Raw genomic sequence first — 8,776 nt, forward strand, 5'->3', positions numbered from 1 at the left:
CCAGATTTGAACCTAGGACCTCCTGTCTCTAGGCCTGGCTCTCAATCCACTGAGCTGTCCCCAACTGCTTAAGTTTTAAGAACTCTTTGGTATTACCATTTTTGCAGGGTAGTAAAATTTTCCACAGTCTGAAACACAGCTTTAACTCATTAATGAAAACTTTAAGTTAGAATTTGTGTCACATTCATTGTATGCATCAGTACAAGCAAGATATACTTTGATCCTAGTTTCAGAGATTTAAAAAATGTATATATTGGGGTTATAAACTGAATTTGGAATTCCTTTTATCTATTTTTTAGCCAAAGATCTGAAAATGTTCTGCCACAACTAATTTATAAAGCCAATATTAGTTTTTAAGGTTCATCATTTAGAGTATTTAGTTGTAAAATTTGAACAGCAGCACTAAAAGTTTCTTGTTATCTAACCATCAAAATTTAGCTTTTTAATAAAGGGCCTCTAAATGTTTTGCATTTTTAAAAAAATGATGCTGCTTACCCTCTTGCCCTTCTTGCCACCCTTGGCTTCTTCTTCATCATTTAGAAAAATAATCTATTTTGTGGTTCTTTGATTGTTGTATCATTGTTTTCCAGAAGGAAATCTGCTGCAGTTTGAGTCAAGTAGGAAATCACTTACACCAACTTGAACAGGTAAACTCCTGGAGCATTTGATTAGATTCACTTGACAAGTTTGTTTGAATACAAGAGATGGTTAAATTCACATTTCCAGTTTCAAACTAGGAGCAATAATTTGACAATGGTGGATTCCTTTGCCTAGCTGAAATCAACTATGGCCAAGTCATGTCTTAAGTGGGTCACTTGTATGCAATGTCATCAGCCTATTGACTTTTTCTTATGGAAAATAGCTCCATCTGTAAATATTTGTGAAAATTCAGTTTATCAGTGAAGCAGTTCAGCAATCTAGCAGCACCTTTCCTACCAAAATAAATAAAAATAATTTCTTTTCAGAAAACAAATTTGTAATGATGTCTAAAGCATAAGCATAAACCTGAAGTTCAAGAAATTGGTTTTTGTGAACTTCCTTTATTATGAAGATTATGTAAAACACCCTAGTTGAAATGGTGCCTTACACAATTGATTTGTTTGTATATAGTTGTTTAAATAATGAACGTATGTACAATAAAAGTGATAGCAGGTACCTGTTTGCATTTGTATAATGTTTAAATAACTCACAAAATATGAAGTATTCCTAGAGTTTTCACATTGTACAGCAAAAAATAAAATATAAATAAGAAAAATGATCTCTATGTTGCATTTAATTTCCTAAGCATTTCAAATTTCTTAATACCATATTCAACATCTTTTAATGTATGAATGAAAAAGCTTTATTAAACACTTAGAATGTGGTTAGCACTCAGCTTATAAGTACAAAAGTGAAGATAGTCTTTGCTCTTAATGAACTTATATTTCAATACAAGAACACATAGACAGGCAGCTAGGCAGCACAGGGGATAGAGTGATGGACTTGAAATCAGAAAGATGTCTTTGTGGGTTCAAATCTGGCTTCAGACACTTAAAAGCTGTGTGACCCTGGGCGAGTCACTTAACCCTGTTTGCCTCAGTTTATTCATCTGTAAAGTGAACTGGAGAAGGAAATGGCAAACCACTTCAGTCTCTTTGCCAAGAGAACCCAGAAAGGCTTAGAGGAGTCAGATATAACTGAAAATCTGAACAAATCCCCCAAAACAAGGGGAAGTAGTAGGCAGGGAGGAGTGATTAACTTTGAAGTTTTTATTATGGTGAATAAATCCATTGGGGTGTGGACTGACCCCCCTTTTACAGTAGCAATAGCAGTATTGATTATGGTTCTAGAACTATTAAGGGGGGAGGAGAGTGGGTGGTAGGGTAGCAGACAATATATGTGGCAGAGAGGCAAAGAAGATGATCAGGGAATAGAGATAAGCTTGGTCCTCTTAGACATCATTTAATAAAGAAGCCTTCTATGTGCCTGGAACTTTTCTAGGTCTGGGGATACAAATACTAAAAAGGGAAACAATTTCTGCTCTCAAGGATCTCTGGAATCCCAGAATGGGAGTTCTGTGGTGAAAGGGCTAAGTCCTTCAGGCCATACTTTCTGCCCCAGGTGAGGAGGTGAGTAAAGTGAAACACTTTTAGAGTCTTCTTAGATAAAGAGAGCTAAGTGAAGTCCTCACCAATCAAGACAGGCCTTCTTTCTCCAGGGCACAGTATAAAATGTTACTAATGAAATTTTCCCCTTTTTCTTTATCTCTCTTCAATTGTATGGTGCCCAACTTACAAGTGTGAAATTTTGTCCTCAACCCTTTTCTTTCTACCCTTTCTCAGTTGGCAACTTCACTCAATTCTCATATCTTTAGCTATCTATTCTATATGTAGATGACTCCCAGGGAAAGAGTATCTGGGAAATGTTATCTAATGAGAGGATACTGTAGCATGGATAATGCCTAATTGAAGTTACTTTTAAGGAGATGCTTGGTAAAAGGTAGCCAAGAGTAGCCAAAATGGTAGCCAAGTAAGCTGTTCACCCCAAGAGGCTTCTGGGAGATGTACTCCAGGAAAGCAAATAGAAGTCCTGAATATTCTGAATTGTGGGTGTAGGGCAAGTATGAAAAATGGTGATGTAAATGAGGACTTGTGGGGAAGCAGCCAAAATGAATTGTGGTGCTGAGAGTAAAGTCCAGGATAAAGTAGAGAGCTGGACTGTCAGGTGGAGCGATAGGCAGGTTCTGAGGAGCCGACGTATGAGGAATAAAGCTAAGCTGAAAATGAACTTTGCCCAATTAGTTTATACCATAAGTGAACTCCGCTTTTCTGTGACAGCTGTTGTTTCCTCAAACCCCAGGCTTTGATATGATGGATTGTCTGTGAAGACTATGGATGATGCAGTACTAATGATAATAGTAACATTTTTTTAGCTCTTATAGGTTTACTTCATTTTTTCTTAACAACTGCTTTGTATGCAGTAGCATTATTCCCATTTTATAGATGAGGAAAGTGAAGCTCTTAGAGACCAAATGACTTGCTATTGGTCACACAGATAATGTCAGGATTAGGATCTGAACTGAGGTCTCCTAATTCTAAATGTAAAGTTTGTCTGTCACATTGTGTCTAATTCTCTGTTATCCCAAAATATTAATTTGTATCCATCTTTTTAAACAGTTTTGTTGTATCTGTAACAGCTTATGTCTAAAATTCTGTTAGTGACATTTTTGATTTGTGTCTCTTATGAACTCTGATGTTATTGTTTAATGTTTTCCTTAAGTTTATGTACTCTGGTGTTATATGATGTTTTTCTTAAAATTTATGTACTCTAGTGTTATTATATGATGTTTTTCTTAAAGTTTATGTACTTTGGTGCTATTGTATGTTTTCTCAAAGTTTATAGTAAAAGTATTAAATTGAAATGTTACTAAGATTTGAAAAGAAAATTATTTCTATCAACTTATTTTTTCAAATATTAACTTTTGCAAAGGTTCAAGTGAAAAGAGAATGTGTATATATATGTATATATACACATATATATATTCAGTCAAAATTAGGTAAAACATAATCCTGATTTTATTCTTGGCTTTTAATTCTTTGAAGTTTAAATTAAAAGGAGATCAAATTGCAACTTAACATATATTATTAATCATGTACTGTGAATAGAGTGCTAGGAGGTGGGGAAAATACGCTGCCTTAGGACACAGAAGCTCACCTTTGATTAAACTTGATAGTATGGAAGTAGCTATAGGTTCTTGAAGGCCATACTAGTGTAACAGTTAAATTAGTTTCTAGTAATAAAAATATTATATTTTATGAGGTTTATTAAAGATTATTTGAAATCAAGGATACAAAATAATAAACTATGTGTCTAGGGCTGATTACCCCATTCACATCTTACTTACTATATCTTGCCATCTCCAAGTAGAGGAAGAGAGAGAGGCCGAAGTAGGCAGTACAGCCAGTTTAAATACAAATTGTGATGTTGCCCAGGTGGGGACTCAGGTGAGATTATAAGGAATTCTGGGAAATACCCAGGACTTATGGGGATTGAAGTCTAGGGTTCAAATCTCCATTTTACACTAGTGAAGTGCTAAATCTAGCAGGTTATGTCAGTTCAGTCCAACAAATGTTAAGTGTTAGGAACTGAATTGTATAACAAACAAAAATGAAATAATCCTGCTGTTGAAATATTTATGTTTTAATATGCACTGTGTAATATTGTATATGAATAAGAAAATGTAATATAATTTGAGGATGGAGAAAATACACACAACTGGGAGAGGTCAGGGAAAATTACTAGAGAGAGGTGTGATAGAAACTGACCTATGAAGAAAGATAAAGATTTCGAGGCAAAATGAAGAGGAAGTATGTTCCAAGTGTAGCCCCCTTTGGGAGTCTCCATTCTGAGGAGTCAAGTTGCCCAGATGGCTTGTGACTGGCTACATATCACTCCTCAGTTCTTTTGTCAAAATTCAAAACTCATCCAATAAGAGAATAAGTATACTCAGTTAAAAACTAAGAAAAAGGGATGTTAAACCCAAAACAAGAGTGAGGCTAAAAAAAAAAGGATTGGGCACTGAGAATTGATTACTCAAAGTTTTTAGGACACCAGGAAAACTGTTTTATGGATCTGCAAATTCTTAAGGATCTTCCCATAAGGCCAAACAGTCAGCCTAGGTTTGTTTAAAAGCAAATGAACATTTATCAGTGAGACTGTAATATTTTAAGGATTCAAAATACATACTTTTCATATCACTTACAATATCAATATATGTAAAGGATTAAGAATTTAACCATGCCAGTGCAATGTCCCACCTCAGCTTGAAGAAATTGCAGATTTCCCCAGATTTCTCCCCAGATTTCTAGATTTCTGGGTTTTTAATGGGGGGAGGAGGATTGCTGGAGATGAACAGTAATTAAAATGGGACCGGGGGCAGCTGGGTAGCTTAGTGGATTGGGAGCCAGGCCTAGGGATGGGAGGTCCTAGGTTCAAATTTGACCTCAGACACTTTCCAGCTGTGTGATCCTGGGCAAGCCACTTGACCCCCGTTGCCTAGCCTACCACTCTTCTGCCTTGGAGCCAATACACAGTATTAACTCCAAGATGGAAGGTAAGGGTTTAAAAAAAAAATAAAAATGGGACCTCCATGCTATGAAAATTGTATTTTTTACCAGTTAGCACTAGTTAGGCATAAATTGCAAAATCTATATTGCTAAGCGTTTTAACTTGTATATTATTAGTTATAATAGTCTTGCACTCTTCTGTTTTGTATTTGCATCAGTCTTTTAAAGTTGCTAATTACTAAGCCTGTACTGTTCCTTTCTATGTTTACATTGGTTAGACTGGTCTTATACTTACTGTACTCTCCCAGAATTTCACACAGGGATAAGGGTATTTCAGGGAGATAATGAAATGTCTACTCTCCTAGAGTTTCCTGCCTAGAACCCGCAGAAAACACAGGGGTAGACTATTCAATAAATAAATAAGGCTATTACATTGCCTTAAACCTCTTTTTCTTCAAATAAAGACTTTCATGCCTCTGGACAAGAACAGGGTTTTGAGCCTTCCATTCTTGGGGTAAGACTGCTACAAACTTGAGCATTTTTCCCACAACAGACTGATGCAAGATCCCCACCTCTTAACAAGAAGTAATAAACTGAGTTACAGAGTAAGACATACATACATTTTTGGATACAGACAATGTGGGAATGCATTTTGCTTGACTATGCATTTGTCAGATAGTTTTTTCTTTTACATTTGGGGGGGGGGTGAAGGTGGAAGGGATTGGAAAGAGAAGGGAGTAGGGATAGGTAGCCAAAAAGAAAGAAAGGTCATTAAAATATTTTTTTAAAAAAAGATAACCTGAGGGAACAGAAGGAAGGCCAGAAAGCATTTCAGATAGGCAGGACAGGTTTGAAAGTTACATATTGAATTTATCATACTTTGAAAAGCAAACTCTACATGAAAATGTTCTTAGTTTAATATACTATTTGCTTTTTTCTGTACTTATATGCATATGAAAATGCTCCCTTCAACTTTGGTGGAGTAGGGAGAGACACATCCAAGTGACCTAGGATAGAAAATGAAAGAGGACCAGACTCAAAGCTAAGAAGACCTTAGTTTATATCCTGCCTCTGACATAACTTTTTGGTGGAGGAGATATCTGATCAATTTTAATTTTGTCATTTTTTCCTTTTTTTTCTTTTAATTTTTATTATAATGGATGGCTGTCTGGGATGTGAGGGAATGGGAATGGGAAAATCTGTGAGGTAAAACCAAAAATTATCAGCTGAAAATATGTTTTAAAATAAAAGAATAAGGTCAGACATGAAGCTTCCTCAGCCTCCCTCCTCTATTCTTCAAGATTTTTTCTTTTTTTAGTTTGACTTTTTTTATTTAAAAAAATATTTTAAAAATATTTTTCCATGTTTCCATGATTCATTTTCTTTCGCTTCCCTCTTCTGTCCCTCCTCCTAGATTTGACAAGCAATTCCACTGGGTTATACAAATGTTTTCACTTGATACCTATTTCCAAATTATTCATATTTGCTATAGAGCAAAATCCCAATAAATATACCCATAAATGCAAGTGATAAGTCATATTTTTTTTGTGTGTGTGTGTTTCTATTCCCATAGAAAGAACTTTCTCTTTAGGCCTTCAGGAGGGTCCTGGATTATTGCATTGCTACTAGTAAAAGTCCCATTACATTGGATAGTTCCACAATGTTTTACTTTTTGTGTACAATGTTCTCTTGGTTCTGCTCATTTCACTCTGCATCAATTCACTGAGGTTCTTCCAGTTCATATACAAATCCTCCAGATCATGATTTCTTACAGCATAATAGTATTCTATCACCATCATATACCACAATTTGTTTATTCATTCCCCAATTGAGGGATACCCCCTCATTTTCCATTTTTTTTTTGCCACCACAAAAAGCATGGGTTTTTGTACAAATATTTTTCATCATTATCACTTTGGGGTATAAACCCAGTAGTAATATTGCTGGATCAAAGGGCGTGCTATCTTTTAAAGCCCTTTGGGCATAGTTCCAAATTGCCCTCCAGAATGGATCAATTTACAACTCCACCAGCAATGCATTAGTGTCCCAATTTTGCCACATCCCCTCCAACATTTATTATTTTCTTTGTCATATTGGCCAATCTGCTAGGTGTGAGTTGATACTCCAGTGTTGTTTCAATTTGCATTTCCCTAATCAGGAGGGTATTCATGATTTTTGAGCATAATCACTTTTTCTTCCTTCACACAAATAGGAGACTCACTAAGATGAATTCTGCTAGTAAGGAGTTCACTGCTCCTTACTTTCTCTATGACCTTGTTCCCAAAATCATTCTTCTTATACTTCTTCAATCTCTGTTTGACTATGTCTTTCAGTATCTTTTTTATGTCTCTGTCTCAGTATGGATTCTTTGGTATATCTCTAAAATCCTGTTCTGATTTCCTCAATCCTAAAGCTTTTCTTTGACCCTTCTGGTGGCTCCTAACTTCTCTTTTCTGCCAAATTTGTCAAGTGCTTTATTTATATTTATTTGTAAACATAAAGCTTCCAAATGTGACTGAGCCTTTTCTTTTCTTTTTAAGGGTGGTCATCTACACTGAATGTCTCATGTCTAATGCCTTGCTACCCCACTTTCTCTTAGACCCCTAGTAATCAAGCTTTCTCCCTGTCCATTTCCCTTGAAACTGCTTGGATTCGATACCCATAAAAGGAGGTGCCCATAGGATGAAATCGGGAACCTTTTGAAGACAGCTTAATCAGATGCTGCCCTCTGCTGACTACTGAGATAGAGTGAGAGACGAAACAGAAAAACCAAGAGGCATAGAAACAGAGAGAGAAACAAGTCTTTGAGAGAGTGCCAGACCTGAACTCAAGGAAGACCTGAGCTCAAATCTGGCTTCAGACACTTATTGTGCAACCCTTGGCAAATCACTTAACTTGTGTGCCTAAGTTTCTTCATCTGTAAAATGGGGGGTCATAATAGCACCTACCTCCTAGGGTTAAGAGAATCAGACAATCAATTGTAAAGGGCTTGGCATATAGTGCTATAAATGTTAGCTATTATTGAGAGGGACAGAGGCTGAAAAAGAAAGTGACAGAAACAGAAAGAAAAAGGCATGGAGAGAACAAGATAGCAACAGAGAAAGATTGGGTGGAGGCAGGCAGAAAAAGACGAGAGATTCCACGAACTTTTTTTTTTTAGCCTGGATAACCCACCACAGCACTCTTTTATCATTGTAAGGTGTTAAAAGAACTTTCGTCACAAATATCCGTCAGAAGGAAGTGGTGTAAATACAATTAGTCCCTTTTTACAGACCAAGAACCTGGGCCTGAGGTTCAGGGACTTGCCAATGGTCACACAGTGCAGAGATGGACTTAAAACCTGAAGTTTATGACTCCGAGTCCAGTGCTCTCCACATCCCCAACAGGGACGGCACATTTTCCATCAATCACGGGGCGTAAATGCCTACACTCTTTTTCAGGTGACACGGAGTGAAGTTAAGGAAGGGGCTAGATCATGTGCTGTGGAAAATGCAATACTGTAAGGCAATATTGTGATTTGGAACGCATGAGATCCCAGGATACTTAAATAACGTCCAGAGCTGTCTCTGGAACTTAGGCAAACACAAGTGGCTAGAGCCCGGAAACTGAGCACACACGTATTTCGCAAGTCCTCAGCAGAAGGCTCTCCCGAGAGTCGAGAGGTAGAACGTGTGTATCTCGGAAGTCCTCGACAGAGGGCGCTCCTGGAAGTAGGGAGGCCTCGTGTAGCT

The 8,776-nt window shown here is 36.8% G+C and overlaps 1 protein-coding gene across 1 annotated transcript in view; it reads left to right on the plus strand.

Moving 5' to 3' along the window:
• The window catches only part of LOC100032871 (transcription factor E2F1-like), a 35,923-nt gene extending 32,509 nt beyond the window's left edge, over nucleotides 1–3,414 (plus strand). The window contains exon 5 of the mRNA XM_056817594.1: nucleotides 591–3,414. The gene's annotated coding sequence lies outside the window, so the exon portion shown is untranslated. The remainder of the gene's footprint in view (nucleotides 1–590) is intronic.
• The last annotated feature ends 5,362 nt before the right edge of the window (nucleotides 3,415–8,776 follow it).

Source organism: Monodelphis domestica, chromosome 1 (genome assembly GCF_027887165.1).
Source record: "Monodelphis domestica isolate mMonDom1 chromosome 1, mMonDom1.pri, whole genome shotgun sequence".
Classification (NCBI taxonomy): Eukaryota; Metazoa; Chordata; class Mammalia; order Didelphimorphia; family Didelphidae; genus Monodelphis; species Monodelphis domestica.